The sequence below is a fragment of the Salmo salar genome, chromosome ssa14 (genome assembly GCF_905237065.1).
Source record: "Salmo salar chromosome ssa14, Ssal_v3.1, whole genome shotgun sequence".
NCBI classification, from domain to species: domain Eukaryota; kingdom Metazoa; phylum Chordata; class Actinopteri; order Salmoniformes; family Salmonidae; genus Salmo; species Salmo salar.
In genome coordinates this window covers 28,799,522-28,810,689 of record NC_059455.1, presented here as the reverse complement: position 1 = coordinate 28,810,689, position 11,168 = coordinate 28,799,522, and the positions used below count along the sequence as shown (strand labels likewise).

Below are 11,168 nucleotides of genomic sequence, written 5' to 3'. Positions count from 1 at the left end.
CGGACCTTAACCTTCCATACCTCAAGAATCTTGCGAAGAGCGTGACACATTTTTTAATTCTTATGGTCTCTCCTTTTTCAAACTAATTGCAGAAATTGATATTAAGGGCTTAAAGGCTACTGTGAAATTGTTGGGACAATATTCTTCTCTGTTTGCAACATTAGAAAGCAAAATACGATAATATGGGAAGTAATGGTTTTATTAGTTTATCATTAGAAAGCAAAATACGATACTATGGGAAGTAATGGTTTTATTAGTTTAATCAATTCGATTTAGACATAGTGTGCAGAAGATGCATGTGTCTGAGCAACAGGCTAATAAAGGGAAAGGAGAAGAGAGAAATGGAGGAGGTACACACCCAGTCTGAGTCAGAGGTTAAGCTCTGCTCCAGTACGGGAGACTTGAACACCTAGGTGTGTGCATGAGTGAGAGAGGGAGAGAGTGAAAGGGAGAGAGTGTCTGAGAAAGAGATAGTATAGTGGCCTTTGATCCTTTGAGCAGACAATAAATGAGCAATAGGCTATATCTGAACATAGTGTCAACATTAACTCAAAGACAGCAACTCCACACACGTGAATAGATTGTTCTATGCTGGAACAAGTGAAGTTGACCTGAAGTGTGTTACAATACCATCCAAAGCCATGTGATGTAGGGGTGCTGAGAAATCAAAATAAAAAATTAACATTTATTGCTGCTGTATGAGCAGCCATTATACCGTCAACATTATGACAATCACATGCTCAATGTTATCGACCACTCCATCTTAAACTTACAAATTGTGGCCAGACATTAACCTTATTTTGTGTGTGTGTGTGTGTGTGTGTGTGTGTGTGTGTGTGTGTGTGTGTGTGTGTGTGTGTGTGTGTGTGTGTGTGCGTGTGTGTGTGTGTGTGTGTGTGTGTGTGTGTGTGTGTGTGTTGACCAATCACTATCTCTGGTATCTCCACACCCCTCTAGTAATTACTATAGTAAAGTTTAAGCCATTCATATCAGCATCTCATCAATAAATTACAATACTTTCAGGATGAAGAAACATCAGTCAATGCACCGACATGTTTAATTGTATTTTGTATAATACATCATATCGTAGAATGTGGTCCTGTTTTTGTATCATGAGCTATATCTTTGATATGTAGGGAACAGCATAATCCACTATTAGGATATCTTATAGAACATTCCAATGTTTATGGTTTTCTCTCCTCAAGCACCAGTGATGTGCATATATACCTCTCAGAGGTGTTTAAGAATGTCCTCCTAGAGCTATTGATATAAGGTAATGAGATGTTTATAACCATTACTGGAACACATGCAAAGATGCACATTCTCTGCTATGGATATGGAGGGGTGTAGACACCCCTCCATACCAGGACAGTAATGTTTCTATTTGGCAATATACAGTATTTTACCCAGCACTGTATGCACAACCAGAACCATGCCATTGTTCTTGTCTTGAAGGGGCCAAACACACAGACACACCCAAGAGACACATCCTGTTTGCTTGGTTTTTTCAGCAGCAATGGAGTGATCATGTTTGCTTTTCTCCTTTCTTTCTCTCCTTAGATGTGTAATAATCTCTACTGCACCAACAACAAACCCCAGAACGAGACTGAACATGCCGGTTACACAAACATCATGTGTATAGTGTAAATGAACTGTCCTGAACACAGGGCAGAGCACCACCTATCTATCGTCACCTAACAGAGACTGCAGCTGAGGCAGGATGAGACTTGTGTCACTCTGACGAACTCCCTCCAACAGAATGGGGTTGGCATCATCAGATAGTTAACAGAAATATGACAATGAGTTACAATTATCATGTCCATGCCTCATTTTTGTATGTGTTGTTAATGTCTAATTATATAGTATGGAAAGTTGGAAAGTGTGAGTGTAGAGGGATTATAATGCATTGTCAGAGTTTATGAATCTCTTACAGACTCAATCAGGCATGACTAAACAGTACAGTTGGTGTGACACAGGGTTGGGCCTTCATGTCTGCTCCCTCCCTCACCCACCTCTCTTGTTGTCATCATGGGGGGGTGTCTATTTTGATTCCCTGTGTTAACCTCTAACCCTCTCTCAGTCTCCTCTTACCTCTTGTAGTCCAGTGCATAGGTGGAATAATCATCAAACTTGGTACACTAATACTAGATAACTTAAGGAACATTTTAAAGTCTGGGAAGCCTGCCGGTCAACCAGGGTGACCATTTTAATAAAAGGCTGACATTTGAATTTCCTGTTAGAAGAAAATTGTTTAAATTCATTCCAAACAATATCAAATTACTTTGTGATGTCATCTACCCACTAAATAAACCCCACTGATAACAATTAGGGGTAGGGGTTAGGTTTAGTCGTTTAGTATGATTTTGAATGGAAATACATTTTAGGTCTCCACAAGGATAGTAAAATATATGCTGTGTGTGTGTGTGTGTGTGTGTGTGTGTGTGTGCGTGCGTGCGTGCGTGCGTGCGTGTGTGTGAGAGAGAGAGAGCGAGAGAGAGCATTCTACACAGCAGTAAATTTGGAATTGACAGCACTGTGTGAGCCTGAGGCAAACCTCCAGTGCTTTCCAGACAATAATTAATCACCAGCCTAGCTGGTGAGTGTAGCCAGTTTCCAACACACACACAAGTCAACTCATGCCCCTATGGGGCGGCTCCCTGCCACACCTGAAATTGTTGCCACAGTGACAAACAAGCAGGTTTGAATGAGACAGCCGGTGTTGCTATGTGAGGGCAGGTCAGGTTTCTATTGGCAGACACCCATGTGACTGGTTTCATTGACAGGACCAGGTTTTGTGGGAAAAGTTTGGTAATGCAGCGTATTAGTGATATTGCACAATATGAAAAGTTTGGCTGAAACATTTGCCCTTTGAATAATTGTATTTTTGTGGAACAGGATATTTTGTCATAAAAACTATGCCCAGAGCCACTTTGAGTAAGAAAATGACCTTAAAAATGCATGTGCTACATGACAGGTACATTTTTAGATCTATGTCTTTGATCTTTGTGTCAGTAGGAGCCACATAATCATTCCCATCCCACGGTTGACAGTAGTGTTGTTGGTTAGGTCTGCCAGTGGAGGTCAGCAGTGTATCAGTTAACACAATACTGCAACATACAACATTGTCTGTAGACCTTCAGTAAGTGGCTATGTCCTAGGAGCTTGGAGAGAGCTGAAGTTGTGGCAGATGGAGCCTAGTGGTGTTTATTTCTTTGTTTGAATCCCAAACAAAGAAATAAGTAACTGGGTTATGTGTCATTTGCATTCACTATCTACATTTAAAGTAAATAAAATCAAATGTTATTTGTCACACGCGTCGAATACAACAGGTATAGATAGACCTTACAGTGAAATGCTTACTTACAAGCCCTTAACCAACAATGCAGTTTTATGAAAAAATAAGTGTTAAGTAAAAAATAGATGAGTAAAACATTTAAAAGAACAGTAACAAATATTTAAAGAGCAGCAGTAAAATAACAAAAGCGAGGCTATATACAGGGGGTACCTGTACAGAGTCAATGTGCGGGGGGCACTGGTTGGTTGAGGTAATTGAGGTAATATGTACATGTAGGTAGAGTTAAAGTGACTATGCATAGATAATAAACAGAGGGTAGCAGCAAATAGTCTGGGTAACCATTTGATTAGCTGTTCAGGAGTCTTATAGCTTGGGGGTAGAAGCTGTTAAGAAGTCTTTTGGACCTAGACTTGGCGCTCCGGTACCGCTTGCTGTGCGCTAGCAGAGACAACAGTCTATGACTAGGGTGGCTGGAGTCTTTGACAATTTTTAGGGCCTTCCTCTGACACTGCCTGGCATAGAGGTCCTGGATGGCAGGAAGCTTGGCCCAAGTGATGTACTGGGCCATACACACTACCCTATGTAGTATCTTGCGGTTGGAGGCCGAGCTGTTGCCATACCAGGCAGTGATGCAACCAGTCAGGATGCTCTCGATGGTGCGCTTCGTAAATGTATTTACTGAAAAATTATGTGGTACCAAAATATCATGGAAAAGCATCACATTTTGGGGACAGTTCCACCACCAACAAAACCTATACCTGTCAATAGTAGGCCAACAAATTACCTTTCAAACTTTTTGTGTAAACTAGAAAATGGCAATGCTGTAGTGACACACAGTAACCATCAGAGGTGAAAGTGGTGAAACATTAAAGGGCGACTGCACTTCCTGATTTGGCCTGGTTTTACATTTGCCCTTACCGCAGTCTTTGGCCAATTTGTGTCAAGCTCATATTTTCACGTCAAGCAAATTCGCTTTGTGGCAAACTTGTGGCGATTTGTGAACTTCTGGGAAATAATTCTGGGAAAGTTATGGCGAACATTCTACTGTTTGTTACAAACTCATGACTATGTAAATTAGATCCGTTTTTTGGTTACTTTGTGTATTAAGCCTCCTGCTGTGCTCCGGTCGAATTGGACCGATTTACAAGTTTTCTCTCTGAAAAATGTAGTTCATTTAATCTGATTGTCACATGGTTCCATGACTTTGTCCAAACAGGGCATCTGAACACACAAAATATACATTTTGATGATTTACATAAAATTTTGGGTGTTTTATTTAACTTTTGTACACCTGTGGTGTTCCCGGTCAAAAATTATCAGTCATTAGAAATGAATGGGTGAGACTATAACTAGTGTATAAACTTGAGTTCAGGCACATGCCCCTTCATCAGATGTACACACTTCCTCTCCCAGACTCCTACATGCATGTGTGTTTGAGCACACACACACACAAACACACACCTCACTCCCCTTCTTGGTTTCCATTCCCCCACGGGAACTACACCTGTTGGCATTCTCACAAACAATCGCAACATTGTTTCAATAACATATTGGACTTTTCTCGCAGCTCTGGTATAGAAAGCTTTTTTGAAGCCTTGCTCACAATTCATTCTGTGGCAGCACAATGACCAAACGATATACTGTATGTGAGGTTCTTGATCATATATTTGATCACGACACTGGTGAGAAGGAGAATGTCCTTAAACGTTGACACAATTTAGTCTGTGATAAATAGCACAATATGTTTCATCTCTGTATTTGTTATAGTCAAAATAATCCATACATTATGCTTTTTTTTTTACACAAAAACAAGTTGTATGAGCTCAGGTCAATGAGGCCTACAGGCCATAAATAGCAAACAGAAGTTCAAAGCCTGTAATGTTCACAAGAACTTAAGTTGATAAAAAGATCTAACACAAGATTAGGTGATAATATATGTATTATTATAGATTTATAATCAGCTGTAATGGGGCGGTCAATTTGGACCGGGAACACAGAATTAATTAACATGAAACGAACACAACAGGAGGGTTAACATTGAAATGTCGTATCTACATAAACCAAATCACATAACTTTAAATAGAAAACTTAACTAAATGTACTAAATATGCAAACAATGTGTATTCAATGTCATAACAGATACAAAAAAAATCCAATACAACTTGAAATCAGCATGCTAATGAAGAAAAGAGCAAAGACTGAATATTTCCCAAATAAATAGTTTATTTAATATCTATTGTAGATTCAACATTTACATGAGATAAATGTGAACGCTATGGGGATGTTTACCTTATGTTTAAAGTGGCAACTACAGAATTTAGAGCCAAGTGATAACTGGTCAATGAGCTTTGAACCAATGGATGTTTAAAAGAGAATTAACAAAATTGAAATAATTAAAACAACAAAAGCAAACCCAGTTCAGAACTATTGCCTTTTTGAGTGAACTTTAGAGATGGCAGCCCTGTGGAAGTCCTTCGTCCAAAGCTTCTTAAATGCACACACTGAAACATTAAGAAAACACAAAAACAAAACATTAGGATACTGAAAACAATTACTAAAAATATTTTCTATGCTGGCATATTAAAAGGTAGACACAGTGGCTAATGGGTGGGTTTGGCTTTGGAAAAACGGTGTCAGCTGTTACAAAGTTACCTTGGTGTTGCTATGTTTCAAACTGAAAATGACATTCCAGATATTTTTATGTTTCTGCTTTGTATAAATGCTTTATAAACAAACAATGTAGCTCGCATAAACTGGGACTAAGGCATACTAAATCTACCTTTAAATGTGGGGTCAACTGTTTCTAGAGAGCCACAGTATACAAGGTTTTTCTCCAGCCAAGCCTCAACACAGTTTATTAAAACAAATGAACTATGATCTTCAATCTAGATTGGGGACTTCATAATTAAGAGCAAGTTCTACTAGTTGTCTCTTCTTCCTGACTCAGGTGTATAAAGCTTGGGTGAAAAAAAAGCGACATAATATTGAGTTATGGCTAATATGGAAATTCATATTATTTTCCCTAAATTAATTATTGTTAACTCACATCTCAAAGCCATTCATGCAAAAAGCTTTGACCTGGTGCACATTTCTCTGTCCTCAGTTTGATTGAAGGCCTCAATCTGTCTTTATGCCTTGTAACTGATGGCTTCTAGAAAGAGAACAACACTTGATCAAGATGAGCGAGCTAGCTACTAGTTTAAAGCAATTAAATATCTAATTGTGAATGTATGGGCTACATTTATGAAAATAAAGCATGCATTTGCTTACCTTATCAAGCTTGAAGACAATACATTCATTTATCACTCAAACAAGTGTTATGAGTAAGTGCACCGCAAACATCTTTCCAGGGTGTTGATGCATCCTCTTCCCAATGCAGCCTCTTCCAACACCACAGGCAGAGGTAGGGTATCCATCTGCAAAAAGTAACATTTTGCTTTGATGTCAAGTCAGCTCATATTGTTTTTTTATTTTTTATTTATTCCAGGTAGGCCAGTTGAGAACAAGTTCTCATTTACAACTGCGACCTGGCCAAGATAAAGCAAAGCAGTGCGACACAAACAACACAGAGTTACACATGGGATAAACAAACGTACAGTCAATAACACAATAGAAACATCTTTATACAGTGTGTGCAAATGTAGTAAGATTAGGGAGGTAAGGCAATAAATTGGCCATAGTGGCAAAATAATTACAATTTAGCATTAACACTGGAGTGATAGATGTGCAGAAGATGAACATGCAAGTAGAGATACTGGGGTGCAAAGGAGCAAAAACATATATAACAATATGGGGATGAGGTAGTTGGGTGGGCTAATTACAGATGGGCTGTGTACAGGTGCAATGATCGGAAAGCTGCTTTGACAGCTGATGCTTAAAGTTAGTGAGGGAGATATAAGACTCCAGCTTCAGTGATTTTTGCAATTCGTTCCATTGGCAGCAGAGAACTGGAAGGAAAGGCGGCCAAAAGAGGAGTTGGCTTTGGGGATGACCAGTGAAATATACCTTCTGGAGCGCGTGCTACGGGTGGGTGCTGCTATGGTGACCAGTGAGCTGAGATAAGGCGGGGCTTTACCTAGCAAAGACTTATAGATGACCTGGAGCCAGTGGGTTTGGCGACGAACATGTAGCGAGGGCCAGCCAACGAGAGCATACAGGTCGCAGTGGTGGGTGGTATATGGGGCTTTGGTGACAAAACAGATGGCACTGTAATAGACTACATTCAATTTGCTGAGTAGAGTGTTGGAGGCTATTTTGTAAATGACATCGCCGAAGTCAAGGATCGGTAGGATAGTCAGTTTTACGAGGGTATGTTTGGCAGCATGAGTGAAGGAGGCTTTGTTGCGAAATAGGAAGCCGATTCTAGATTTCATTTTGGATTGGAGATGCTTAATGTGAGTCTGGAAGGAGAGTTTACAGACTAACCAGACACCTAGGTATGTGTAGTTGTCCACATATTCTAAGTCAGAACCGTCCAGAGTAGTGATGCTAAACAGATGGGCGGTGCGGGCAGCGATCGTTTGAAGAGCATGCGTTTAGTTTTACTTGCATTTAAGAGCTGTTGGAGGCCACGGAAGGAGTGTCCAAAGAAGGGCCAGAAGTATACAGAATGAACCCTGTGGCACCTCCATAGAGACTGTGTGATATCGTTTAGGACCTTGAGCATAGCTGAGGTGCACCCAGGACCAGCTCAGAAACCAGATTGCACAGCGGAGAAGGTATGGCGGGATTCGAAATGGTCGGCGATCTGTTTGTTTACTTGGCTTTCGAAGACTTTAGAAAGGCAGGGTAGGATAGATATAGGATAGATATAGGTCTGTAACAGTTTGGGTCTAGAGTGTCTCCCCCTTTGAAGAGCTTTCCAATCTTTACGGATCTCAGACAATACGAAAGAGAGGTTGAACAGGCTAGTATTAGGGGTTGCAACAATTGCGGCAGATCATTTTAGAAAGAGAGGGTCCAGATTCTCTAGCCCAGCTGATTTGTTGGGGTCCAGATTTTGTAGCTCTTACAAAACATCAGCTATCTGAATTTGGGTGAAGGAGAAGTGCGGGAGGCTTGGGCAAGTTTCTGTGGGGGGTGCAGAGCTGTTGACTGGGGTAGGGGTAGCCAGGTGGAAAGCATGAACATCCGTCGAAAAATGCTTATTGAAATTCTCAATTATCGTAGATTTATCGGTGGTCACAGTGTTTCCTAGCCTCAGTGCAGTGGGCAGCTGGGAGCAGGTGCTCTTATTCTCCATGAACTTTACAGTGTCCCAGAACTTTTTGGAGTTTGTGCTACAGAATGCAAATTTCTGTTTGAAAAAGCTAGCCTTTGCTTTCCAAAGTTGCATATCGCGGGGGTCTATTCGATGCTAATGCAGAATGCCACAGGATGTTTTTGTGCTGGTCAATGGCAGTCAAGTCTGGAGTGAACCAAAGGCTATATCTGTTCATAGTTCCAATTTTTTTTAATGTTACCTTAGCTGTTGCCCTAATTAACATGGTACTGAACAGTGACACTATCATATTTATGTATATTATTGGTATCAAAAGACAGCAATGTATTCACCTAAAAATAAGTGTTTAGGCAAATCATTAGTTTGTTAACTAGCTAGCTAAGCACTAGCCAACTAGCTAAGCACTAGTTACTAGCTAGATAGCCAGTGGTGCTGACATTCAAACTGATATAGTGTCACTATATCCTATTAAACATGACATTGCTAACCAGGCAGCTAACCATTTTTTTGTTTATTAGGAAGTTTAATTAATAAGTTAGACACTCACTTGACAACTTCGGTGGGTAACTTAGCTAGCTAGATAGATTGGTTTCAATTTTCCAACTGATTTTTCTTCTCCCCCTGACTGTCATCAATGGTTACTGGTCTTGGAACACATGTGTTCTCCAGAAACATATTTATTGAAATAGAATTTTGAGAGAGTTGTTTGCCAGAAAAAAAAACTCTGGCGAACTGTTTGTCACTAGTGGCAATAAATATTATTGTTGCCAAAGGTTTGCTGCAGATTCACCACTAGTGGCAAACGTTTGCAAACTTCTGGCAACATTTTGTGGTCCACTATTTAGTTTGCAGCAAATTGCGGGAAGCCTGCCTCAACAAATTATTTTGTTGTAAGGGTGGTTCATTAAGAAATGCAAGCAGCCATGACTGAATTAAAATGTGAGTTGGTTTTGGGGTGTGGTTTGATCTGGGTGTCTCGTGTGTGGGTTTGCAGGTAGGAAGAGTTAGCCAAATGAATTCGCCAATTAGCTTCAGCCTGCTGGTGTGAAGGTGACCGTGGCAAGTTGGTTTTGGACAGCCTGTCTCTGGGGCTAGTTAGGGACCGCCAATAAATTACACAATGTAAATGATACAATATTTTCATGTTACACATCTTTTAAGTTTCTCATTAAATGCTTTCAATATTTGTATATGGATATTTTTAAGTCATTGAAATTTGGAGCTATGGGAATTTTTTACATATTGTCCCATGTACATTGTGTATGTTACAGATGGTCCCTAACTAGCCCCATAGGGATATCCAGAGTCAACCCAAATTTACCACAGGCATTAAGATAAGGTCACATGCAGCTGCACTCCAAATTGATGATTACTTGTGTGCTGCCAGCTGTGGGCAGGATTGAAACAAACCCAACCTTCATTTACAATACCGCTCAAAAGTTTGGTGTCACTTAGAAATGTCCTTGTTTTTTGAAATAAAAGCAAAAAAAGGTTGTCCATTAAAATAACATCAAATTGATCAGAAATACAGTGTAGACATTGCTAATGTTGTAAATGACTATTGTAGCTGGATTTTTTTAAATGGAATATCTACATAGGCGTACAGAGGCCCATTATCAGCAACCATCACTCCTGTGTTCCAATGGCACGTTGTGTTAGCTAATCCAAGTTTATCATTTTAAAAGGCTAATTGATCATTAGAAAACCCTTTTGCAATTATGTGAGCACAGCTGAAAACTGTGGTGCTGATTAAAGAAGCAATAAAACTGGCCTTCTTGAGACTAGTTGAGTATCTGGATCATCAGTATTTGTGGGTTCGATTACAGGCTCAAAATGGCCAGAAACAAATACCTTTTTTCTGAAACTCATCAGTCTATTCTTGTTCTGAGAAATTAAGTCTATTCCATGCGAGAAATTGCCAAAAAAAACTGAAGATCTCGTACAACGCTGTGTACTACTCCCTTCACAAAACAGCGCAAACTGGCTCTAACCAGAATAGAAAGAGGAGTGGGAGGCCCCGGTGCACAACTGAGCAAGAGGACAAGTACATTAGTGTCTAGTTTGAGAAACAGACGGCTCACAAGTCCTTACCTGGCAGCTTCATTAAATAGTTCCTGCAAATCACCAGTCTCAACGTCAACAGTGAAGAGGCGACTTTGGGATGATGGCCTTTAACTTGGATTAGCTAACACATTGTGCCATTGGAACACAGGAGTGATGGTTGCTGATAATGGGCCTCTGTACATCTTGGCCAACATCTTGGCCATGTGCTGTTATAATCTCCACCCGGCACAGCCAGAAAAGGACTGGCCACCCCGCATAGCCTGGTTCCTCTCTAGGTTTCTACCTAGGTTTTGGCCTTTCTAGGGAGTTTTTCCTAGCCACGTGCTTCTACACCTGCATTGCTTGCTGTTTGGGGTTTTAGGCTGGGTTTCTGTACAGCACTTTGAGATATCAGCTGATGTAAGAAGTGCTATATAAATACATTTGATTTGATTTTGATTTGTACGCCTATGTAGATATTCCATTAAAAAATCTGCCGTTTCCTGCTACAATAGTCAATTACAACATTAACAATGTCTACACTGTATTTCTGATCAATTTTATGTTATTTTAAAACCTGTTAGGGACAGACGTTCCGCTAGCGGAACG

General features: G+C 40.2%; 1 long non-coding RNA gene across 1 annotated transcript; it reads right to left on the bottom strand.

Moving 5' to 3' along the window:
* Nucleotides 1–5,503: 5,503 nt before the first annotated feature.
* Nucleotides 5,504–6,827, bottom strand: LOC106569168 (uncharacterized). The gene is made up of 3 exons (XR_001320448.2): nucleotides 6,566–6,827; nucleotides 6,342–6,446; nucleotides 5,504–5,796 (listed from the first exon to the last, which is right to left on the bottom strand). It is a non-coding gene; the product is annotated as an uncharacterized lncRNA (long non-coding RNA).
* Nucleotides 6,828–11,168: the final 4,341 nt, after the last annotated feature.